The following is a 27,981-nucleotide window of genomic DNA, read 5'->3' on the forward strand; positions in this document are numbered from 1 at the left end:
AAAAATCACAAGCATTCTTATACACCAGTAACAGACAAGCAGAGAGCCAAATCAGGAATGAACTTCCATTCACAGTTGCTTCAAAGAGAATAAAATACCTAGGAATCCAGCTTACAAGGGATGTAAAGGACCTCTTCAAGGAGAACTACAAACCACTGCTCAGTGAAATCAAAGAGGACACAAACAAATGGAAGAACATACCATGCTCATGGATAGGAAGAATCAATATCGTGAAAATGGCCATACTGCCCAAGGTGATTTATAGATTCAATGCCATCCCCATCAAGCTACCAATGACTTTCTTCACAGAATTGGAAAAAACTGCTTTAAAGTTCATATGGAACCAAAAAAGAGCCCGCATTGCCAAGACAATCCTAAGTCAAAAGGACAAAGCTGGAGGCGTCACGCTACCTGACTTCAAACTATACTACAAGGCTACAGTAACCAAAACAGCATGGTACTGGTACCACAACAGAGATATAGACCAATGGAACAGAACAGAGTCCTCAGAAATAATACCACACATCTACAGCCATCTGATCTTTGACAAACCTGAGAGAAAAAAGAAATGGGGAAAGGATTCCCTATTTAATAAATGGTGCTGGGAAAATTGGCTAGCCATAAGTAGAAAGCTGGAACTGGATCCTTTCCTTACCCCTTATACGAAAATTAATTCAAGATGGATTAGAGACTTAAATGTTAGACCTAATACCATAAAAACCCTAGAAGAAAATCTAGGTAGTACCATTCAGGACATAGGCATGGGCAAGGACTTCATGTCTAAAACACCAAAAGCACGGCAGCAAAAGCAAAAATTGACACATGGGATCTAATTAAACTAAAGAGCTTTTGCACAGCTAAAGTAACTACCATCAGAGTGAACAGGCAACCTACAGAATGGGAAAAAATTTTTGCAACCTACTCATCTGACAAAGGGCTAATATCCAGAATCTACAAAGAACTCCAACAAATATACAAGAAAAAAACAAACAACCCCATCAAAAAGTGGGGAAAGGATATGAACAGACATTTCTCAAAAGAAGACATCCATACAGCCAACAGACACATGAAAAAATGCTCATCATCACTCGCCATCAGAGAAATGCAAATCAAAACTACAATGAGATACCATCTCACACCAGTTAGAATGGCAATCATTAAGAAGTCAGGAAACAACAGGTGTCGGAGAGGATGTGGAGAAATAGGAACACTTTTACACTGTTGGTGGGATTGTAAACTAGTTCAACCATTATGGAAAACAGTATGGCGATTCCTCAAGGATCTAGAACTAGATGTACCATATGACCCAGCCATCCCACTACTGGGTATATACCCAAAGGATTATAAATTACTCTACTACAAAGACACATGCACACGTATGTTTATTGCGGCACTATTCACAATAGCAAAGACTTGGAATCAACCCAAATGTCCATCTGTGACAGACTGGATTAAGAAAATGTGGCACATATACACCATGGAATACTATGCAGCCATAAAAAAGGATGAGTTTGCATCCTTTGTAGGGACATGGATGCAGCTGGAAACCATCATTCTTAGCAAACTATCACAAGAAGAGAAAACCAAACACCGCATGTTCTCACTCATAGGTGGGAACTGAACAATGAGATCACTTGGACTCGGGAAGGGGAACATCACACACTGGGGCCTATCATGGGGAGGGGGGAGGAGGGAGGGATTGCATTGGGGAGTTATACATGATATAAACGTCATGCACATGTACCCTAGAACTTAAAGTATAATAAAAAAAAAAAAAGTTGAAAAAAAAAATAAATAAATAAATTATGGGATTAAATTAGCAAAATCACTTGTATTTCTTATAGTCTGTAATTATTCATTTCAAATATTATCTTTTTATAAGAAGATCCACATATAACCTTCTCCCACCGAAATGTTGATAAAACTGACTTTAGAATATTTTGATACTGTCTTTGTTGTAACTATGACATTGTATTAGTCCATTCTCACACTGCTATAAAAAACTTCCTGAGGCTGGGTAATTTATAAAGGAAAGAGGTTTAATTGACTCACAGTTCTACATGACTGGGGAGGCCTCAGGAAACTTACAATCATGGCAGAAGGGGAAGCAAGCATGGCCCATCTTATGTGGCAGCAGGCAAGAGAGAGAGTATGTGTGTGTGTGTGTGTGCAAACATAAGAGAAACTACCATTTATAAAACCATCAGATCTCATGAGAATTCTCTCACTATCACAAGAACAGCATGTGGGAAACCACCCCCATAACCCAATCACCTCCCACCAGGTCTTTCCCTCAACACCTGGGGATTACAATTCAAGATGAGATTTGGGTGGGGAAACAAAGCCTAACCGTATCAGATATTTTAAGAGATTTCCACTTTTTAACATTGGTCTTCTTTGTCATCATCATTCCACACTCTGCTAGTGTCTACTGGCTATAACACAGATACACTATCACCTACAGTATGCTCAAGCAAGCTGCTTCCTTAAGGTTGGCACCTGTGAGCCTATGGGCCAGAATTCTACATCTTTTTGGAGAATTCCCTTTAGCAAAATTTCCTTTAGGCTTAGCATCTGACTGACCCTGTTTTTCTCAGTGCTGTTTACTGCTCCAGACAGTCTGCTGAAATAATGATTTCTGTTTCATCTTTGTGAAGTTTACTGTTAATGAGAGGTTGGGATGTGCCTATGTGCCCCCACTTCCGACACCCCTTGCTGATATCTTTAGATGATTTTTCACAGAGAGTTCCACCAGACCTCACAGTTCTTAGCAGAGCCTTCTTACAACTGCTAATAATCAATTATGGTTGGCATTTGTGATGTAACTTTCCACCCTTTGCCAGATGGTCTGACTCCTTTTACTTTTAGTTAAAACAATAAAAAATAATCAGAGAATAAATTTTTTGGATCATCATATAACAATGATTTTCACTGAACATGTCCAGAAATATTATGTAGGAAAAACTAAATCTAGTTTGAACTAGTTCTCCTGGTTTCATTCAGTAGGCATAATTGGAGGCTATGGGATATTAAGAAAGAAACAAAGAAAAAGGCTATCTTCTTTTTGTTTTCTAACCAGGACTCAGTACTAGAGGAAGACAAGACCCAATTGCCTGCATTATTTAATTTTGTTATTATTGACTATATAATCTATGTGGAGCCCATAAACCAAAGTGTCTAATATTTCGCAATGGCTTAGAAAAGGTTTTACAAGTCACTGATACCCATTAAGATCACAAAGCAAATAACTCTATGACCTACTCATAATCTTCTAGGGTATCAGCAACTGATAGAAATATTTGGAAGCATTAAATTTTAGCTACCAGAGTTTTGTATTTCATATTGTGTTTAATAACATCTTGGGCAAACATTCTTTTCAGACAAGACAAAGAGTGATCAGAAATTCAAAGTAGCTCTCTAGCACAGGAGAATGTGAATATAGGCTAAGTTTGAACCATTTAAAAATAAGTAAGCAATAAAATGGCATAAGCCATAGGCTTTCCTACCACTATGTATTTTGTCCTGATTTCCCTCAGGAAAGTGGTTGAATAAAACTTTACACACATACAAGCTTTTAATTAATGTAGACAATTCCGAATATGAGATAAAGTAACAGCTCTTTATTTCATCGTCTAACTGCAATATTTTACTTGACAAAAGAATTTATAAATTTGGAAATTGTGAGCGAGTGAAAATAATCCTCATCTTCTTAGAAAAGAGAAAATAACAATTCTGTGGCAGTACCCTTCTCTTCTTCAACTTATTCCAGCATCTGTCTAGAACTGTGCTGTCCAACATGGTACCCACTAGCCACATGTGGTCATTGAGTACTTGTAAGTGGTTAGTCTAAATTGATATGTGCTGTAAGTTGAAAAAAAATACTGGATTTTGAAGACTTGTTCCTTTAAAAAATAAATGACATAACATTTATTAAACACTTACGTTTTCAGGTCACATGCTAAGCACTTGTGAGATTTTAACAGTCCTATAAGAGAGTGACCAATGGCCCCAGTTTGTCTGGAGCTGAAAACATAGGAGTTTCAGTGTAAAAACTGAAAATGTCCAGAACAAACCAGGACTGTTGGTCACTCTATCTGTACATTAAATATTTTTCCCCATTTCACAAATGAAAACAGTTGAGGTTCAGAGATATTCAGTAACTTATCCAAATACACACTATAAAAAAGTGACAGAGAATGGATTCATGCTGTGTCTGGTTGTTCCAAGTATGCTATATTCTCTTTCCATCAAAATCAACAAGAAGCTTCGCTGTTTTGTAAATTCATTTCTCTAATTTACACACATAGAAATATATAATAATATGAGTGTTATTTTAAAATCTGGAAATAAGAATTCCTTAAAACAGGTACTAACGTTATGCCCATTTTACATATAAAGAAACTAATGCACAGATAGGTTAAGTGTCTTTCCCTCGGAAACAAATTTTCAGCACCCAGATTTAACCAAAACAGTCTAGCCTCAGAACCTGTGTTGCTAAGAAAGCCCTTTTAAACTAGATGTTGATGAATCCTGCAAATTTCATGAAACTACTGACTTCGGATTTCACAAAACATAAAGGGAGATGTCTAAATACTTTTTTATATGCCATTGTCTTTTTTGAAGTCTTAATTTTGTCTTTGGTTTCCTGATATATATTTTCATGTTACATTTCAAAATATATGGATGATATATTTTCTGATTTTTGCTACCTTTATTCAGATAGAATACCTTGGTTTTATGTAAAATCCTTGGGCTACGATCTTTCCCCCTCCATATTTTATAGAAAATTAATACAAGTTGATAGTTCATTACCTTCCTGTATATATAGCAGGGGAGTCATCAGGTATCATCATGATTTTTTTTCTGTTGCAAATAAGCTGCTTTAATGACCTCAATGCTTTTGAAATATAATGCTACACTACAGGAATTTTTTTAATTGCTAACATGTCCTTAGCTATAGGTTTTTTAGTACTATTTCTTGCCTGGAACACAGTAAACTCTTTCAACCAGCATTGTAAACCCAGGAAATTTTTCATCAATTATATCTTTGGTGCTTCTGATCCAATCAGTCTAGTCTGTTCCTCGGAGCATGTGTAATTTTGAGATTGGATTTCCATTTTTGGCATCTCATATCTATGATCTTCCTCCATATCTTTTTTATTATTGTGCTTTTTTCTCTACATTCTGAGAGAACTAATCATTGTTCACATTACCAGTTCAATTTTCTGCAGTGTCAAATCTGTCTTTTACTGTCCTCAACATGAATTTTAATCTAGATATTGAATTTTTAGCTCTTTTTAATTACTTTTTACTTCAGGAATCTCACTTTTTATCTTATCCTTTCATCTCAGCTCCTAACAAAAATGTCATTGGCATCATATGAGGGATGTTAATCATTTTTCTAAAATTTAATTCTTAGGACTACTTTTTGAGTCCAGGTCTTTCTTTCCCAGGTAATTTCCTATAGTGTCCATGGTGATTTTTTTTTCTTTTCAGTTCCTCAGCATTGAGTAAGTCATCCCTATCTAAACTCTCAACGTTTATTATAGTAAACAGTTAGTGACAGCAAAGAGTAAATTAAACTTTTCCCACCTTAATATGGTTTGGCTCTGTGTTCCCACCCAAATCTCACCTTGAATTGTAATAATCCCCACATATCAAGGATGGGACCTGGTGGAGATAATTGAATTATAGAGGCAGTTTCCCCCATGCTGTTCTCGTGAGAGTGAGTTCTCACGAGATCTGATGGTTTTATAAGGGGGTTCCCCTTCACTCTGCACTCATTTTCTCTCCTGCCGCTCTGTGAAGAGGTGGCTTCTGCCATGATTGTAAGTTTCCTGAGGCCTCCCCAGCCATGTGGATCTGTGAGTCAATTAAACTTCTTTTCTTATAAATTACCCAGTCCCAGGTATTTCTTCATAACAGAGTGAGAACAGACTAACACATACCTCATCCTGACACACACTGTCTTCCTCCATGATCTACAATGTTATGACAAGTAAATAAACACATTTTTCGCGGCCAGGTGCGGTGGCTCACGCCTATAATCCCAGCACTTTGGGAGGCCGAGGCAGGCAGATCACAAGGTTAGGAAATTGAGACCATCCTGGCTAACTCGCGAAACCTCGTCTCTACTAAAAATACAAAAAAGTAGCTGGGCGTGGTGGCACGTGCCTGTAGTCTCAGCTACTTGGGAGGCAGAGGAAGGGGAATGGCATGAACCCGGGAGGTGGAGCTTGCAGTGAGCCGAGATTGAGCCACTGCACTCCAGCCTGGGCAACGGAGCAAGACTCTGTCTCAATAAATTAATTAATTAATTAAATACATTTTTCACCCCACTGTCAATATACTAGCATCTTTTCAATCTAGTGAGCTTCCTTTCTTTTGAAGTGAGACTTCTATTGCCTCTCACTCACTGACTCTCTAATAGTCTCCACAGTGTAGTCAGGAACACAAGTCACAGAAAGAACTGATGCCATGACTCTAGGCATCTCTTCCACGGCACTTGACTTGTGCTGACCACGTTTTCCAAGATCTAACATGCTACTGCCAGTATATACACCACTACCCTTCTTCTGCCTAATACCCCTTCAACCTCCTTTACAGTGGGGATGTGGGCTGGGGAGTAGGGGTGGATGGTGAAATAGGGGGATCAAGGCTGGGGGGATTGAGGAAGAGACACCAAAATCAAAATTTAGTCTTGTCTTGTCTCCGGTTTTTTTTGTTTTGTTTTGTTTTGTTTTGGCTCAATCTCTCTTAACTGTGTGTGTCTGGTGGGAAAGGGTGACAAGGAGATCTGAAGGAGAAAACAATCATTTTTCTACTCCTTTGAAGTAGACAAAATCAAAATAAAACAGCCATAAGATTAGGAGTCTATTTCCTGCACTTTAAAATCCCTTTACATAGTTCTTGCAGTTACTGAAAATTCCTCCCAGATTTTGGCAATGGGTTAAATGTCAGTTTCATATTGCAACTGCATTGTGAGAATTCCTCTTGATCTGTATCTTCATGGGTACTGAAAAGTCATGAGGGGCTGCACTGAAAACTAGCTAAAGACATTTTAAACCCACTAGAATGTCTTCAGTTCAACCAGGATTGTATGCCTCATATTTTTAAAGGATTTCTTGTATTAAATATAAAATACTTTTCACTTAACTTTCTTCATGATTTTTTATTAGTCTTTGAAGTTGAATAGACTAACAGCTGACATTGCTTTTGATCTTTGGTGTTGCTGCACAGTGACTCTTTGAACATGCTGGGCTAGATAATTTACATATCAACCTAAATAGCATCAAAGATTCATAAAGCACTTTGAGTGTTATACAGACAGTTTATCAGACATAGCAGGATTGCTTTTGGTTTTGACACCTCTACTGAGTCTCCTCATATGTAATTGGGTTATCCGAAAATCATAATAATGAAATTTGACTCTAATGGTATTCTTAATAGGACAGTCAAATCAAAGTAACTTCTACATTAAAATAGACTTTTCTCAATACTATTACATTTGATGCAGCAATGTTAAACCAGTATGAACAAAGTCATTATAAGCAGACTTCAGGAGTCTGTTTTGCATTGGCAGGAGATGATCTAACATGACATTTCCATCTCTGTCATTACAAATAAAATATTTGCATTAACAATATTATACATTCAGATTTGAAACAAATTCAATTTAAAAATTCGTCATAATTGGAGGTATTGTGCTGTGAACGCCTGTAATTTCCTTGACATTCTCTACAATTCAGCCTAAATGTACTTCTAAAATAGTGTGCCTTTTTCTAAGTCAACTGCATCTACAACACTGCCATTCTTATGCTTATCTGATAAAATCTCACCTTCTTGGGAATCACATTCAAACATCTAATTTTGAATATCATGAATATCACGATACATGATTAAAAGATCCTAACTTCTTAATACCAGTCTTAGATGATTCTCTCCCTGGTGAGACTGGACAACATTTTCTCTAACTTTCCATTTCATGAACACGAAGTTTCTATTAACTGAGTTCCCAGTACCTCAACTAAGAACATAACATAAATTGTGTCTATGATAATGGATTTAATTCTCTTTTCCATACATTAAATTGATTGGTATATAGGTAAATTCTTTTAAAGAACATGGCGAAAGGCACATAAATTAATTGTGGTCAGAAGGACTATATCTTTCTAACAAATAAATGAAATGAAAATTCAAACAGTTTTTGTAATACACTTAGTGGTGCATATCTGTTGCCAGTAAAAATATTATGAGTGTTATAAGTTCAGAATTTTTCTAGCTACTATTTAGAAAACTGAAAATTTTTATATGCATACTACAACACTAAACAGCCTAGGAGACTGAATAAATGAATTTTAAGCAGCATATTCAATGCAAATGTCTGGGTTTAGTTCAAAGAACTATTTGTTCGCAACATTTCTCTGACTACATCTCTAGTTGATATGTGGCATGTGTGTACTATTTAGAAAATCTGAGGAATAAAAAAATCACAAAATGAAAAATGAAATCATTGCAGAAGTTACGGGATATAGTTAAGCGAAGAATTAGAAAAGGTAAGACTATATATGTAGACACAACTCCCATTACAATAATACCTTTGTATTATTAACTTACTTTAGATGGATATTGATGGATCTGCAGAAAATTTTACATCTTCTAATTTTTTGGCAATGTTTTAAAGTTCTTCATATGGTGAAGTAATAATTGGTGTGGAGATGAAATGAAAGACTCCTGTGCATTTGTAAGTTTCAGACAAGCTTCCCCCTCTTACCCAATATGCTTTTTGCTTATTTACCTCTGCTGCCCAGCTATTGGGTACTCAGGAAAAAAAAGTTAATTTTAAAACTTACCTAAGCAAAACATATTGGAAAAAAGACCAGCAAAATCATAAAGTGTGTCCAAAGTGTTTTAGAATTATCTGCTACTATTTTGAACTATGTATTTAAATATTTCTCAGAATAGGTATTGTTTCTACCATAAGACAATGGACAGCTTATCAAGATTTCAAACACTAATTCCATGTAATGTGTTGTGTTTTAGTGGCTCATTTTATCAGCAAATCAGGACTATTTTCACCATTAGACAATAGAAAAGAAGATATTTTATGGTTTGTAGAGTTTTTAACATTGCTTTATAAAGACATTTTTATTAAGGTTTTATTCATACTTTGTTTCCAACCTCTGTCATCTAAAACATGACTGAGTTCTAACGTTTTGCCTTCATTCCACTTGGAAAATTCAGTAATTTATATGTTAAAATGTTGAATATAGTAAAAGAGTATTACTTTTTACATTAATCATGGCTTTTTGTTTTCTGTATTTATGATGCTTTCACATTGTGAAGCCTTGCTGACACTGGAAGAGACTGTGCCTGAAGATAGCAAACAACTTGCCAGGGACATGACTTTCTTTCTTTTTTTGAGATGGAGTTTCTCTCTTGTTCCCCAGGCTGGAGTGCAATGGTGCGATCTCGGCTTACCACAACCTCTGCCTCTCAGGTTCAAGAGATTCTCCTCCCTCAGCCTCCCGAGTAGCTGGGATTACAGGCATGCACTACCATGCCCAGCTAATTTTGTATTTTTAGTAGAGACGGGGTTTCTCCATGTTGGTCAGGCTGGTCTCAAACTCCTGACCTTAGATGATCTGCCTGCCTCGGCCTTGCAAAATGCTGGGATTACAGGGGTGAGCCACCGCACCTGGCCAGGACATGCCTTTCATATGCAACCAAGACAGAGTTCACACTCCCAGCCACCTCATTATTGGTCTCTCACTGCCTGAGCCACTACCTGCTGTCTTGATCATCCCAGGGCTAGGCAACAGACAACTAGAGACAGTCTCTGCACTTCAGAGCCCACTGAAGTTATTCAAACTAGCCAATCCTGAACCTGCTTACCCTGCCCTACCTAGTCCTTCCTATAGAAACTACAATAATGGCTCTTGCTTTCATTTTTCCCTCATTCCCTCTGCCTCCAGACCAATGCTGGTGCTTCCCTGCATGGTCCTGCATGGCATATATCCCCTCTCTGGAACTGTGTATAACAAACTATCTTTTTAATGTCAATTGTCTTCGAATGTGTTGTCCTCACCACACTTAGTTACAATAAGACATACATTTTAAAACACATTTCATTCCCGTGCAAGAAGTACTTTTTTAAATAAAAATTCTCTAGTTTTTGAGAGAAGCATAATGTAAAATCTCGAAAGATCTTTTAGGGGTCATTCTCCAACTTAATTCACTGCCATTAAAAACATTAGCTTTGTTAGTACTCCCTGTCAGAACAAGTGATTCTTATTCTGTGGAAAGACATATCATGCCCCCACTCTAATTCAGTTCTCTAACCTAGAATTTCTCAACTAGTGTGCAGCAAATGGTTATAGCCTGAGGAGGCAGGATATATTCTTCAACCCTCATGGCAAAAGATGGGACATAGAGTGGCCAGGACTCCTGTGCTGGGAACCTCTGGCTACAAACATCCTCCTCAGGTAGTCTCTGCTTGCGATGTAAATATTATTTGTTATGTGCATAGCATCTGGAAAAGATTGAAAGCACTACTTTAAGCCAATAATTCTCACAGTGTTTAGACCGTGGAGTTACCACTTTCAGGTGATTCCCCAGGCAGGTATAAAATGCAAGGAACACCAGAGACTCCCATGCATTTCCCATTTTCATTTTAAATATTGATCCACAGTAATGTTTACTTACCAACACAAATGCTCACCCAGATTTTTTACGTCCAACTTAAAATCTCTCAAGACTCCTTGAAACTCTTTATCATGGCCAAAGAGCCCTCATGATATGGCTCCTGATTATCTTTGCAGCTGTCTCCTGGCAAGTCCCAGCATTTACTCTTCACTTGACCTATGTTAAACCTCTAACATTTCATAAACCATGTTATTTTTGTCTTTGCTGTACCATTTACCCAAATGAACTGCTTCCTTTGTTGACCTCGCATAATCTTACATATTATTGAAGATTCACTGTAAAATAATTATCAAACAAAACACATTATTGACAACACCATTCCCATACCCCATTATATACATTCCTGTCACTTCTCATCTCCATGTGTGGTGGGTCATATTAAGTGTCAACTTGACTAGATCAAGGAATGCCTAGCTGGCTGATGAAGCATTGTTTCTGGGTGTGTCTGCAAGGGTGTTGGCAGAGGAGATTATCATTTGAGTTGGTGGGCTGGAACAGAAAGACCCACGCTCAATGTGAATGGGCACTATCCAGTTGGCTGCCAGTACAGCTAGAACAAAACAGGTGGAAGAAGGGGGATACGTAGCTTGCTTGCTGTGTCTGCTCCCTCTCTCTTCCCATACTGGGCAGAACTCTTGGCTTCCTCTCCTACTGCCCTTGGATATCAGACTCCATGGTTTGGGGCCTTTGGACTCTGGGGCTTGCACTAGCAACCTTCCAGGGGCTCAAAGGTCTTCAACCTCAGACTGAGGGCTGCACTGACAGCTTCCTGTACTCCTTGCAGTCAATACCACTGCCCTTCTTGTTCTCCTGCTCTTCCCTTTTGAACATGTGAAACTGCCATTTCTTTCCTTTCTCTGCTTTCATGGCCACAGGATTTAGTAGTTCAGTAGGTATGTGACTCAAGATTACCTTCTGGGCCCTTCTCTGTAATAGAAATACTGGTAAATTGTAAGTCTTTCCTGTCTTTTTAACTAGGAAGATATAATCCAGGAAGCTGCTAGAAATTCTGGGTACGGACACAGAGATACAGATAGTTTCAGAGGATGAAGCATAATGGGAGAAGTACAAATGAGAGAGTAAGACAAAGTGAGTAAGATGAAGTGTCCTGGTGGCTTTCCAGACCCTGGTTTGGGGTGTTCAGCTCTACCATGGACAATCCCTTTTTGCTTAAGCTGATTCAAGTTAGAGTTCTATCATTACCAAAATGGGCTAACTAATAGAGATGGAAATCCACAAATGTAAGTTGAATGACGGACGGAAGGAAGGAAGGAAGGAAGGAAGAAAGGAGAGAAGGGAGGGGAAGAAGGGGAGGAAGGGGAGGAAGGGAAGGAAGGGGAGGAAGGGGAGGAAGGGGAGGAAGGGGAGGAAGGGAAGGAAGGGAAGGAAGGAAGGTTAAAACATAAGTGTATCAGGAAATTCCTTCAACCTCCCTAGACTCATTCAAGATTCAAAGTTGGTGGACTTTTTTTCTTTATGAGATGGAGTCTCACTCTGTTGCCCAGGCTGGAGTGCAGTGGCACGATCTCGGTTCACTGCAAGCTCTGCCTCCCAGGTTCATGCCATTCTCCTGCCTCAACCTCCTGAGTAGCAGAGTAGCACCCGCCACCATGCCTGGCTAATTTTTTTTTTTTTTGAGACAGAGTCTCGCTCTGTCGCCCAGGCTAGAGTTCAGTGGCATGATCTTGGCTCACTACAGACGTGATCCTCCTGGGCTCAAGTGATCCTTTCACCTCAGCCTCCCAAAGTGCTGGGATTATAGGCATGAGCCACTGCACCTGGCCTATTTTGGATATTTGTCCCCTCTAAATCTCATGTTGAAATGCAATCTCCAATGTTGGGGGTGAGGCCTAATGAGAGGTGTTTGGATCCTGAGGGTGGAACCCTCATAAATGGTGTGGTGCCCTGCCCACAGTAATGAGTGAATTCTCCTCTATTACTTCACACAAGAGCTAGCCATTTAAAAGTGTGGCACTCCTCTTCTCTCTCTCTTGCTCCCTCTCCTGCCATGTGACATGCCTGCTCCACTTCCCCTTCCACCATGACTGGAACTTCCCAAGACCTTATCAGAAGCAGATGCTGGTGCCATGCTCCTTGGACACCCTGAAGAGCCATGAGCCATAATAAAGCTCTTTAATTTATAAGTTACTCAGCCTCAGATATTCCTTTATAGCAATACAACATGGACTAGTAGAAATGGCAATCATGTGTCAGACTTTCTCCAGGATTAAATTTGAAAAACAAACACATTGTTATAAATTCAAGGATCTACTATGTAAATCATACAATAAAAATTAGAAGAGAATTTTTAAGTTCCCCAGTAAGATATCTGTACATTTCTCAAGTTATTTATACATTCAGGGCTTTCGGAATTTTTTTAAAAAGAGACGGATACATGGCTACGTTAATTTAGTCACTAGCTTCCAAAAATCTGTGACATTATTACAAGATGAGAAAATAAAATGAATTGCCAATTTTGCTGTCTAAACTGACCAACAATTTAAAAGGTTAAAAGATTAAATACACAAAGCTCTTAGTGTCTAAAGGACATTTTGCAGTTCTGAGAAAGATAATTATTCTATATTGGTTTTTGAAAGCTTAGAGTCTAGCAAACTATGTATAGTTTTTTCAGATATTTACAAACAGTGTGACCTATCTACACTTTGTTTAAAAAAAATCTATATTCATTAAATATTGGTCCTTCTTACTGACCACCCATTATATTTTATCATTATGTAAAATACAGTAAGAGCAATACACTAGGTGCTGGCCAGAGCTGCAGATCCAAAGTAATTTTTTAAATGGAAATTAATTCAGCAGTCTAGAGAAATACTATCACAAACAATGTCCTGCTGAATCTCATTAAATCAATGTGGAAAGACATATAGTTGGAAAGGTAAAAATAAATAAATAAGATTAAAAAGGAAGTCTATGCTTTACAGAAAAGAGAGAGAAAGAGAGGAGTCATATTATCTGGTTGTTAAGTGACAGGATTTAAGTAGGACTGATTTGTCTCCCTTATAGGGAAAAGCAGTTTTGAGGACTAGAGCAAAATACCGTTTGCACATGGCCCAATTTGTACAAACTGCATTTTCCTCGGCAAGATTTCACTCCATCTTTAAAGATGGAGATGAGCTTTCACCAGAGGAGCTATTGCCTAGCAACAAGATGCTAAGGAGAAGGCGAGCTGAGTCCTCTCTATAAAGAGCTCCCTCTCTCTCTCTCCACTGCACTGCAATGATTTCCAGCACAGACTGATGCCCTTGAGGGAGTCATCTTAACAGACAGAAGACCATGGGAAAAGAATTTTGCTAAGATCACGAAAAAGTCTAAGCTTCTTTTGTTTTTCAGCAGACATTCGGCGCTCACTCCTCTGTGCTTAGCCCTACACAAAGCATTTTCACAAACGTGTGTTTATTTCCTTTAAGCCCCTAGCTGTCACCAGTATTGAGTCATATGGCTGACTAGCTGACTAGCTATAGACCTAAGGTCTATCTGGTCTTACCTGAGACTGTCAAATGTTTGCTGAGAAGCACTGATCTCCATCATCTTTGCTATTGCCTCAAATGTTAAACTCCTACCCCTATGCTAAAATAGGCAGGGTGGCAAATCCTCTTTTAAACTCTTTTTCACAGTTTGAATAATTCTCTGTTCCTCCTATTCCCCATCCCCACCATCTTGATAAAGATTCTAAGTCTTTTTTTTTTTTTTTTTTTTTTTTTTGAAACGGAGTCTCGCTCTGTCGCCCAGGCTGGAGTGCAGTGGCCGGATCTCAGCTCACTACAAGCTCCGCCTCCCGGGTTCACGCCATTCTCCTGCCTCAGCCTCCCGAGTAGCTGGGACTACAGGCGCCCGCCACCTCGCCCGGCTAGTTTTTTTGTATTTTTTAGTAGAGACGGGGTTTCACGATTCTAAGTCTTTATTGTCTGCTTTTTAACGGGCTTCTACTAAGCACATAGTACTAGGTACTAGAGACAAAATTAGGAACAAGACTTAATTCCCATAGGAGCCTATAGGGGACCATAGGAGTAAACAGAAGCAGCACAGAATGGCCAAGAAAATCGAGAAGCAGTGGAGAAGGCTGCCCAGAGATGGCACCTCTACCCTGAGACCTGCAGTACCCACAGAAGTCAGTCTTGCAAAAGGATGGGCATGGCTGGAAAGTGGCCTAAGATGATGGTGGGGAAAATAACATTCTGGACAGAGAGAACAAAGGCAGTGCTAAGTGACAGGGAGCCTGAAGCCTGGGGAATATGTTACTTTCTATGCTATAATTCAATAGTAATAATTTTTTCACAATATCCAGATTGACTCACTACCTTTTTATTGCCACCTGGGATACAGCCAAAGACCGTTCACAAATATGATACAAAAGCTATTGTTATTTCATCAGTGTTTTATTCAAACTGCATTTAATCAAAATGTGCTTTCGTATGTATCAAAATGGCATCAGGGCCTGGACTATGCTCAAAACAATAATTCTTAAGTATATAGGACAAAATAATAGCGTGATTACTAAACAAATCTGTTGTCAAATTGTAACTACCCAAGAAAAATTAGAAAACGTATTCTGGGCAAACCAGGATACAACTCTTGCGAAAGTCTGTATTCACATGTTCTTACCTGTTCTTAGATACAGGTTTGATTCTTTTTTTAAAAGAACAGAGTAGGCAAATCAATAGACTAGGATTGTTTAAAGAGATACAACATGTGATTTAATTTTTGAAGAGGTGTTCTGAAAACACTACGCCCAAAATTTGAGCTTCAGGCTCTTCTCATTTGCTATTCAGGGGCTTCTATGCTGCCTCTCTGCTGCCCTCACGTGAAATGACAGAGCATAGCAGCACAGAAAATTCCTTAAAAAAAAACTCACAACGACCTCAACGTTGAACTACAAAAAGGGAGAGATGACGTGATGAGCACAAGCCTTTCTCACAGATTCCAGGAATCTGGATTTGTTGTGACTCAATCACTGTGCAGATGGGTTTCCACTGAATAATATTTTCAGGCCTTGTTTCAAAGACAGGAGAGTTTTTTCAACATCAGAAGAGAGCTCAAAATGTATATTTAGAAAGAGGAAGAGTGGAGAAGCAGGATTTAATTGGCTAATTAAGTCTCCAAACTGTACAATTACAGAACATTATTGCTCAGCCAAAACTAAACCTTGCTGCATTTTTTTTCACCTTAGAAGTGTTATACCATTCTCTTGCTAGTGGAATGATGCACATCAGGGACTTCATCTAACCTTCCTTATTTACTGAAGCTAAATATACCTACTTCCTTTAAAAGTAAGCTTAAAAGACAACTTGTATTTCATACAAAATATAAAAGAAAATTTCCATTTTTGAGCTAACTTTTCTAGACTGCCCTTCAAATATGCCAATCCTTTCTTTTTAAAAAAAATTTCTTCTATGCCTTTGAGATTGTAGTCACTAAGTAGTCTCATAGCTTCATACTTACACTTCTATAGACAATGTGCAAATGGCTTCCCAGCCTCTTATACATTCAACAAACTTTGAATGTCTCTTCACAGTTTGAAAATAAAAGGATATTTCCTCCTGTCCTGAAACCTGCTTCCATCCTGATTTTCCTATATTCTCTATAGTCTCATCATTTTTCCAGACTTACCACTCAAAAGTTATTTTCTAATCTCTGTTTCCCTTTCTTCCGTATTCATTTTCCAGCTAGTCAATGCTGGGAACTTTGCCATGAATTTACAATACATTGGAGGTTCCTGGAAAAGCAGAGGCTTGATATAGATTTACAGCATGTGTGTCTTGATGGATGAATGGAAAGGAACAGAGAGATATATTACATAAGTAATCATAATTTTGAACAAAGGCTAAGAGGTAAGTGTGCTATAACAGGGAAATGGAATCTAATTCAGGGTAAGAGTACAAAAAGGATAGGCATGATGAAATGATTTTAGACCAATGTCTATAAGACAAGAAACTGAAAACCAATAAAAAGGAGGAGGAATGCATTCCAGGTAGAGGGAATGGTTGGTTCTTAAATGTTGAGGTAAGAAGGAACTTGACATTATCACAAAACTGCCACATTTGCCACATGGACAGGGAGCTGAGGGGGCATAAAGAATTGGCCAGAGTGGACTGCTAGCCAAAGTTTTTCTCTACCTTGTTAAAATATTTATAATTTGTTCTGTTTCATTTTTAATTGAATTTGAATGTCTTATAACAGGAAATACAAATACCACGGGCCTCACCATATTCTATAGTTTTATGAGCAGGTGGATCGTTCGTTCATGCAAACTGCCTGTTTCCATAAGTATTAGAGGTTAAAATTATGTCTTAGGGTCCATGTGATGAGATTTTATCCTAAGAGCAAAGGAAACCATGGAAGAGTTTTAACAGGGAAGTGACACGTGACACATTCTGATTTGAGTTTATAAAATACAGTAAAATTCTTTCAGAACACAGTAGGTGTAGTCCAGAATTTTTCACTACCATTAAATGTGGTGTTTTGTTATGGTGAGGTTAACGAAGTGACCTGGATGAGCCTACAAGAACAACAGATTGTGAGTTATGGGAGTCCAGAAGAGCTGTCCAAATTCCTCCAAGTCAGGGTCTGCGCCCTGGCTTCAGTCTGGCACCACCTAGTGGCAACTGTTCACTCCAGGTTAAACATTGGTAGATTGGTAGGGATGATTCTGGACTCTGTGGCTCATATTTCCAAGATCACAGCAGCAATATTGGGGATCTCTTGTTTTGTTGGTACTGTGTAGGGAAACTGGACTGGAAGAACACTGGTGGAGCAGAACTTCCTCACCCATTTCTCAACACAGAAATTTCTGAAATTTCCTCAATGGGGCTTGCCTTCCTGTCTTTCCCCCTCTACCCCCAATCTCCCAGCAAAGGATAAGAACTTTAGCTTACTCCTATTTGGAAATGGGAAAAGGATGGGAAGTAGCAACCAGTCACAAATCAAATTATATCCAAGTTATCTTAATTACTGGTGGTGTTATGGTCTTTTAAGGTAACAGTGCAGCTGTCATCAGGAACATGGATTGTAGGCCAAAGAGAGGCTGGTTAGTTAGCAAAGCATTAGGAAGCAATTGCAATAGCTCAAATGAGAAATGGAAGTTTTTTCAGACTAAGGTGGCAGCAGCAGAAATGAGTTTAAGAGACAGTTTAAAGATATTTAGGAAGCAAACCCAGCTTCATTCTGTGATTGATTGGAAATTGGGGAATAGAGAAGGAAGTGCTGAGAAAGATTCGTGATTGCCCAGGTTTCTAATATGAAAAAATAGGTAGATGGTGGCTTTGTTTATTGAAATACTTGAGAGGAAGAAACTTTGAGGAAAAGAATCAGGAGTTCAGTTGTTTTGAGCATGTTGCATTTGAAGTCCTATAAGATGTTATATATTCATTGGTTAAGCAAATGGATATGCATATCTAGAGCTGAAACACAGTGATGTGACTGGAGATGCAAATTTGTTACCTGTGGCTATAGAGATGGTAGCTCAAGTAATTACAAAGAAGATGGATTTGGGGGGAAATAGGGTAGATTATGAAAAAAAGCATGACTAGGACTCAAGAATGAGGAAAATGAAGAGAATATGGTATTATAGAAGTCAGAAGAGAAAGTTTCTAAATAGAATGGGTAGTAAACTGTACTGAAATTTATTCAAAGGTCAGGCAAGTCAGAGTAGAACCATCTGACTTATTGATCTGGACAGCATTGGTGACCTTAGCAGGCATAGTTGTGTGGAGGAAGTGAAAGTAAAAACTAGAACAGAGTAATTTTCTGATTTATTTTAAAAACCATCCTTCTCAGCAAACTAACACAGGAACAGAAAACCAAACACCGCATGTTCTCACTCATAAGTGGGAGTTGAACAATGAGAACACATGGACACAGGAAGGAGAACATCACACACCAGGCCCTGTAGGGGGGTGGGGGGTAGGGGAGGGAGAGCATTAGGAGAAATTTCTAATGTAGATGACAGGTTGATGGGTGCAGCAAACCACCATGGCACGTGTATACCTATGTAATAAACCTGTACGTTCTGCACATGTATCCCAGAACCTAAAGTATAATTTTAAAAAAGGTAAAAAAAAATCATGAAATGCAAAATGTTTGATTGTATATAGTTGAAGAGCTATAAGCAGCAAGCCTAGATACTGCCTTCAAAAAGCTTAACTTTTGTTTTTAAGATGGCAGAGATTTGAGAATATTTAAAGTAAAGGGTCCACAGCAAGGGAGGAAGTCAGCATAGAGGATTGAGAAAAGATTCAAAGTGTAATATTCTTGAGAAAGTGAGAAAGGCTGACATTGAGAACATAGGAGAGATAAGTCTTTGACTGGAGGAGGAAGAGTCTACTATTGCAGTCAGAGGAAAAAAGGGGTGCAGATGACCGGAGTCTCAGAGATGCTGTGCTTGGTAGTTCAGAGCATTCCTGTGTGAAGGCTTCTGTTGATTCTTTGCAATGTCTTCATTCCCACTGCCCTCAATATTTTAGGTTTAGACTATTTTCTTCACCTCTTATCTGCTCACCGTGCATCTGGACTCTCTTCCAAATCAAATCAAATCCACAACATTCAGCACAGTTTGATAAATAAAACATCATCAAGAACTAATTTAATAATGTCGCATCTCCACTTAAACATCTTCAGTGGCTACAGAGAAGGATATTGAAAAAGAAGCACTGAATAATAAGAGTTAGAAACACGCCAAAATGGAATATGTGGTCTTAGCTGAGGTTTGGAGTCGTCTAAATTCCTTCATCTTCTGTTCCGTTTTATAGTTTATACACCCTTACTTCCCTGAGCTGATGACGCTTAACGTCATGACATATCATCAGTCTTCAAGGTTCACTTATTTTCTTATTTCTTTCACATGTTACACTGATGACTCCTCATACATAGGGAAATCCTGAATCACCCATTTGGTTCATTTCATGTATTAATTTATATTGGAATTGAATTTCCCATGGCTTTGCCCGAAGCCTTCAAAGACAGTCACCACATTTCTATTGTTTGTTATATATAAGAGAAACTAGAAGAGTACCTTTTGTATTATACATGCATAAGAATACATGTAATATTTTGCAATAGTCACAAAGATAGGAAAACAGTTAACAAAACAAGAAGTCTTCAAGAAATTACTTCTGCAACAGCATTGTTTTAAACCTCGCAGCCATGTTTCTACAGGAATGTTCAATGCATATTTCCTAATTCACTCCATACATCTTTCTTTTGTGTACCTTTCCTCTTCAAGAGTCAAAAGAATTAAATTGAATTTAGTTGTAGTTTAGTTCTAATTAACTGTTTGACCTTAGGCAAGTCACTTCCCCGCTGGGCCTCAGTGTTTTCACTTACACTAGAAGGAGACTTGTCTATGAAATTCTCATTTTTCCTCTAGTTTCTGATTCTATATTTTTAATGATTCTGGTTGAATAGGCATTTTATATTGTTGAGATGGTTCCCATAGGGTAATGGTCCTAGAATTTATCATTTTTTTCTTTGCATTGACTATAAAAGTAAAAAAAAAAAAAAAAAAAAATGCTTAGTGATGCTTTCATTTTTGCCCTGAGCCATTTTGTCCTTATTGGGGAAATTCTATTTCCACCTTTAGACTATTGGGCATGACGTGGTGAAACCACAATACTCTCAACTCCTTGCTAAGAAGTGATGTTTGATAGTGATTATACAGTTAGTCCCACAATATTACCTAACAGGAAAGAAATCTGCTTTTAGATTAGGCTCTAAGGAAAAAGCAGTTCTCCCCACACAATCATAATAATGATAATGATAATATCCCTATCATTGGATAGCAAATCATGACTAAAAATGAAATCAATTATGTCACTCCTCCAACTTGTAATAATTTATATTTGTATAAGATAATCAACTAACATTTTATACAATGTTTTGAAAACAGCACCACTTTCAATAAAATAAATTGATAGACTCAGTTTAATCATTGAATGAATGAATGAACTAATGGAGAATTAGAACGAACTAAGCCCTATTCATCAATAAATATTGAAGCAAAGACTAGGATTTGTAATTCTATGGTCAGAAATTAAAGCCCTCAACCACAGCAGCAACGTCCCAGCTGAGAGTGAGTGACACAGAGAGCAGCTCAGAAGCGCCTGAAGGAAGAAAGTTAGTCTCAGAGTGACAAACATAACAATGGCCCCCTCAAAGATGTCCACAGCCTAATTCCTGGAAACTGAGACTGTGTTACCTTACATGACAAAAGAAACTCTGCAAACGTAACTGAATTAAGGATGTTGATGGAGAGATTATCCTGCGTTATCCTGTGGGCCCAACATTATCACAAGGGCCCTTGCAGGAATGAGGCAGGAGGGCCAGAGTCAGAGAAGGAGAGGGGATGAAAGAATCAGACGTCAGTGATGTGAGTTCACGAGACAATCACATTGTTGACTACAAACTGTTGTATTCTTCTTTGGTGTCAATTTACACACAGCCTAAAAATAGTTAGGATACAAATGCTGAATTGTGTGAATGTATTTGTCTGACACTTTAGATGACTCTGATGTCCTTTCATGTCTTGTTAGGGTTTCTTTTTAGCTAAATGTATTTGTTTCATATTGCTGCTGTAAAAATTACAAACTTAATGAATTATACACACTGATAAAGATTTTCATGCAGGAATTAGTGGGGTGTGTATATGTGTGTGTGTGTATCTACATTAACTGCATGATAAATACCCAAAATGTTCACTTCTCAGTGTGGGTTCAGTCCACCCCAACAAATTCTGTTATCAATTTTATAATATTTTGAATTAAAGACCTCCTCTAGACGTTTTTAAATATAGCAACATGGGCTGTTCATATCCATTTATCATAGATAAATTAGATGTGACTTTTTTTCTGAATAGAAAAAACTTGCAGCTATCAATATGAGGTGGAAAACTATATTGTAGTTGGTACTGTGCTCAGCCCTAGGAACTCAGAGACAAAAAAGATGTGGTTGCTAGTGTGAAAGAAATCAGGTCACCCTAGAAAGGAAGATTTCAATTATTTCACAACCTTGTATTGGGCTAATGGTTCTGCGTAATTTTTCAAGTCTTTTCTACCCAACAACTGGGAGTATTTTATCTACCTCAAAATATTCTGACTGGGTGAGGTGGCTCACGCCTGTAATCCCAGCATTTTGGGAGGCCAAGGTGGGCCTATCACCTGAGGTCAGAAGTTCAAGACCAGCTTGGCCAACATGGTGAAACCCTGTCTCTACTAAAAACACAAAAATTAACTGGTCATGGTGGTGCACGCCAGTAATCTCAGCTACTGGAAGGCTGAGGCATGAGAATCGCTTAAACCTGGGAGGCACAGTGAGCCAAGATTGCACCATCGCACCCCAATCTGGGCAACAGAGCAAGACTCCATCTAAAAACAAACAAACAAATAAAAATTCTATGTGCCATTATTTCAATAATACATATCCACCTAGAAAACATTATTTGGAGATATATTATGTCTTTCAATAAAAGATTATAGCTCCTAATGAAGATATGCATTAATAAACCATTAATTTTCAAAATGCTTCCTAACACGGCATGGCTTACTTGTACAACTAAACATGGAACTCATGAGGAAGCCTCTTTTGGTCTCCAAATACAGTGGACAACATTTCCTTCTTCACCACCAATTAAGCATTGTTAAATGTTGCTGCTAAGAGATTCCATTTAACATATCACCTAAAAACATGAGTCCTCTCTCAGGTTCATGAAACAAAGGATCTTATTCTGGAATCCATGAATCATCAGCAAAAGGACTTCAAGGAATCTGTTAATCGCTTGAAAGTGTGTTTGTGTGTGTGTGTGTGTGTGCGCACACATGCATGCCTATGCTCACACATGTGTATATTCTTTTAGATGTAAGGTCAATAAATGTCATCAGTGCTCAAAGGGGTAAAGAGAACTACTGCCCTTCTGTAGGCTAATTACAGTAAGCAAAAGGTTAGGTATTTGGAGGGAGTTTCCATTCTTATCCTAATCACACCATCCCACTTATACCATGATCACATCTATTCACCTTTTACTCCTTCAGATTTTTACTGTCTAAAACAGGGCTAATGATTATTTGCTTATGCCCCATGTTATTCAGAAGACAGAATAAATACATAGACCTCATTCACTTCCCTCTCTCTGATTACATGCCAGTGCCCCCCATCAGCTAAACCTAACTGCAAGCCGACATGCAAGGTTCCCTGTTGATGTAGTCCATACAACCGATCTCGTATGGCAGAAAAAAAGAGTGGAGAAGGATGGAAGATGAAGAATGGATCCTAGGGGCTTAGGGGTAGTGAGTAAGAGGAATTTATCTGGCACACAAAGAACTTCAAGTAGGAAGTTCTTTAGCTAAATGTGTTAAAACGTGGTCTTTAGACTTGCTCTTCCACCTGCCTAGCTCACTCTTTCACCTCCTTCAAGTCCTTTGGGTCACCTATTCGGTAAACCTTCTCTTATCACCCTATTTGAAATAGCAACCTGCCTTACTCCTGCCCCTGACTCTCTATCCATCCCTGTCCCCTACTTTGAGTCAGATGGTAGCACTATCACCATTAGACAAGCCTGTACACTTCACGTACTTGTTTTACTTGCCTCACTTCCATATTACATATGCTCTAAGAGAACAGGAAATGGTTTTTCTCTTCTGGAACTTTACCATATCTTCATTGCCTATATTAACAATATATAATATTTCCTTCATTCATTCAATAAGCCTATATTGAGCATCCCCAGATGGGGAAACTGATGCAAATGTCAACGCTGGGAAGAAAATGCCTGTATTAACTGTGTTTTTAAAATGGAGGAGCAAGGTGGCCGAATAGGAACAGCTCCAGTCTCCAACTCCCAGCGCGAGCGACACAGAAGACCAGTGATTTCTGCATTTTCAACTGAGGTACTGGGGTCATCTCACTAGGGAGTGCCAGACAATCGGTGCTGGTCAGCTGCTGCAGCCAGACCAGTGAGAGCTGAAGCGGGGCAAGGCATCGCCTCACCTGGGAAGTGCAAGGGGGAAGGGAATCCCTTTTCCTAGCCAGGGGAACTGAGACACACAACACCTGGAAAATCTGGTAACTCCCACCCCAATACTGTGCTTTAAGCAAACGGGCACACCAGGAGAATATATCCCACACCTGGCTGGGAGGGTCCCACGCCCACGGAGCCTCCCTCATTGCTAACACAGCAGTCTGCGATCTAACTGCAAGGCAGCAGCGAGGCTGGGGGAGGGGCGCCCACCATTGCTGAGGCTTAAGTAGGTAAACAAAGCCGCTGGGAAGCTCGAACTGGGTGGAGCTCACAGGAGCTCAAGGAAACCTGCCTGTCTCTGTAGACTCCACCTCTGGGGACAGCGCACAGCTAAACAACAACAACAAAAAAAGCAGCAGAAGCCTTTGCAGAAGCAAACGACTCTGTCTGACAGCTTTGAAGAGAGCAGTGGATCTCCCAACACGAAGGTTGAGATCTGAGAACGGACAGACTGCCTGCTCAAGTGGGTCCCTGACCCCTGAGTAGCCTAACTGGGAGACATCCCCCACTAGGGGCAGTCTGACACCCCACACCTCACAGGGTGGAGTACACCCCTGAGAGGAAGCTTCCAAAGTAAGAATCAGACAGGTACACTCGCTGTTCAGCAATATTCTATCTTCCGCAACCTCTGCTGCTGATACCCAGGCAAACAGGGTCTGGAGTGGACCTCAAGCAATCTCCAACAGACCTACAGCTGAGGGTCCTGACTGTTAGAAGGAAAACTATCAAACAGGAAGGACACCTATACCAAAACCCCATCAGTACGTCACCATCATCAAAGACCAGAGGCAGATAAAACCACAAAGATGTGGAAAAAGCAGGGCAGAAAAGCTGGAAATTCAAAAAATAAGAGTGCATCTCCCCCTGCAAAGGAGCGCAGCCCATCGCCAGCAATGGATCAAAGCTGGTCAGAGAATGCCTTTGACGAGATGAGAGAAGAAGGCTTCAGTCCATCAAACTTCTCAGAGCTAAAGGAGGAATTACGTACCCAGCGCAAAGAAACTAAAAATCTTGAAAAAAGAGTGAAGAATTGACAGCTAGACTAATTAATGCAGAGAAGGTCATAAACGAAATGACAGAGATGAAAACCATGACACGAGAAATACATGACAAATGCACAAGCTTCAGTAACCGACTCGATCAACTGGAAGAAAGAGTATCAGCGATTGAGGATCAAATGAATGAAATGAAGCGAGAAGAGAAACCAAAAGAAAAAAGAAGAAAAGGAAATGAACAAAGCCTGCAAGAAGTATGGGATTATGTAAAAAGACCAAATCTACGTCTGATTGAGGTGCCTGAAAGTGAGGGGGAATATGGAACCAAGTTGGAAAACACTCTTCAGGATATCATCCAGGAGAACTTCCCCAACCTAGTAGGGCAGGCCAACATTCAAATTCAGGAAATACAGAGAACGCCACAAAGATACTCCTCCAGAAGAGCAACTCCAAGACACGTAATTGCCAGATTCACCAAAGTTGAAATGAAGGAAAAAATCTTAAGGGCAGCCAGAGAGAAAGGTCGGGTTACCCACACAGGGAAGCCCATCAGACTAACAGCAGATCTCTCAGCAGAAACTCTACAAGCCAGAAGAGAGTGGGGGCCAATATTCAACATTCTTAAAGAAAAGAATTTTCAACCGAGAATTTCACATCCAGCCACACTAAGTTTCATCAGTGAAGGAGAAATAAAATCCTTTACAGATAAGCAAATGATTAGAGATTTTGTCACCACCAGGCCTGCCTTACAACAGACCCCGAAGGAAGCCCTAAACATGGAAAGGAACAACCAGTACCAGCCATTGCAAAAACATGCCAAAATGTAAAGACCATCGAGGCTAGGAAGAAACTGCATCAACTAAGAGGAAAATAACCAGTTAATATCATAATGGCAGGATCAAGTTCACACATAACAATATTAACCTTAAATGTAAATGGACTAAATGCTCCAATTAAAAGACACAGACTGGCAAACTGGATAAAGAGTCAAGACCCATCAGTTTGCTGTATTCAGGAGACTCATCTCACATGCAGAGACATACACAGGCTCAAAATAAAGGGATGGAGGAAGATCTACCAAGCAAATGGAGAACAAAAAAAAGCAGGGGTTGCAATCCTAGTCTCTGATAAAACAGACTTTAAACCAACAAAGATCAAAAGAGACAAAGAAGGCCATTACATAATGGTTAAGGGATCAATTCAACAGGAAGAGCTAACTATCCTAAATATATATGCACCCAATACAGGAGCACCCAGATTCATAAAGCAATTCCTTAGAAACTTACAAAGAGACTTAGACTCCCATACAATAATAATGGGAGACTTCAACACTCCACTGTCAACATTAGACAGATCAACGAGACAGAAAGTTAACAAGGATATCCAGGAATTGAACTCATCTCTGCACCAAGCGGACCTAATAGACATCTATAGAACTCTCCACCCCAAATCAACAGAATATACATTCTTCTCAGCACCACGTCGCACTTATTCCAAAATTGACCACATAATTGGAAGTAAAGCACTCCTCAGCAAATGTACAAGAACAGAGATTATAACAAACTGTCTCTCAGACCAGAGTGCAATCAAACTAGAACTCAGGACTAAGAAAATCAATCAAAACCACTCAACTACATGGAAACTGAACAACCTGCTCCTGAATGACTACTGGGTACATAACAAAATGAAGGCAGAATAAAGATGTTCTTTGAAACCAATGAGAACAAAGATACAACATACCAGAATCTCTGGGACACATTTAAAGCAGTGTGTAGAGGGAAATTTATAGCACTAAATGCCCACAAGAGAAAGCTGGAAAGATCTAAAATTGACACCCTAACATCACAATTAAAAGAACTAGAGAGGCAAGAGCAAACACATTCAAAAACTAGCAGAAGGCAAGAAATAACTAAGATCAGAGCAGAACTGAAGAAGATAGAGACACAAAAAACCCTCCAAAAAATCAATGAATCCAGGAGTTGGTTTTTTGAAAAGATCAACAAAATTGACAGACCGCTAGCAAGACCAATAAAGAAGAAAAGAGAGAGGAATCAAATAGACGCAATAAAAAATGATAAAGGGGATATCACCACCGACCCCACAGAAATATAAACTACCATCAGAGAATACTATAAACACCTCTACACAAATCAACTAGAAAATCTAGAAGAAATGGATAATTTCCTGGACACTTACACTCCCCGAAGACTAAACCAGGAAGAAGTTGAATCCCTGAATAGACCAATAGCAGGCTCTGAAACTGAGGCAATAATTAATAGCCTACCAACCAAAAAAAGTCCAGGACCAGATGGATTCACAGCCGAATTCTACCAGAGGTACAAGGAGGAGCTGGTACCATTCCTTCTGAAACTATTCCAATCAATAGAAAAAGAGGGAATCCTCCCTAACTCATTTTATGAGGCCAACATCATCCTGATACCAAAGCCTGGCAGAGACACAACAAAAAAAGAGAATTTTAGACCAATATCCCTGATGAACATCGATGCAAAAATCCTCAATAAAATACTGGCAAACCGGATTCAGCAGCACATCAAAAAGCTTATCCACCATGATCAAGTGGGCTTCATTCCTGGATGCAAGGCTGGTTCAACATTCGCAAATCAATAAAGTAATCCAGCATATAAACAGAACCAAAGTCAAGAACCACATGATTATCTCAATAGATGCAGAAAAGGCCTTTGACAAAATTCAACAGCCCTTCATGCTAAAAACGCTCAATAAATTTGGTATTGATGGAACGTACCTCAAAATAATAAGAGCTATTTATGACAAACCCACAGCTAATATCATACTGAATGGGCAAAAACTGGAAGCATTCCCTTTGAAAACTGGCACAAGACAGGGATGCCCTCTCTCACCACTCCTATTCAACATAGTGTTGGAAGTTCTGGCTAGGGCAATCAGGCAAGAGAAAGAAATCAAGGGTATTCAGTTAGGAAAAGAAGAAGTCAAATTGTCCCTGTTTGCAGATGACATGATTGTATATTAGAAAACCCCATCATCTCAGCCCAGAATCTCCTTAAGCTGATAAGCAACTTCAGCAAAGTCTCAGGATACAAAATTAATGTGCAAAAATCACAAGCATTCTTATACACTAGTAACAGACAAACAGAGAGCCAAATCATGAATGAACTTCCATTCACAATTGCTTCAAAGAGAATCAATACCTAGGAATCCAACTTACAAGGGATGTAAAGGACCTCTTCAAGGAGAACTACAAACCACTGCTCAGTGAAA

This window comes from Trachypithecus francoisi, unplaced genomic scaffold, assembly GCF_009764315.1.
Source record: "Trachypithecus francoisi isolate TF-2019V2 unplaced genomic scaffold, Tfra_2.0 Lachesis_group13, whole genome shotgun sequence".
NCBI classification, from domain to species: domain Eukaryota; kingdom Metazoa; phylum Chordata; class Mammalia; order Primates; family Cercopithecidae; genus Trachypithecus; species Trachypithecus francoisi.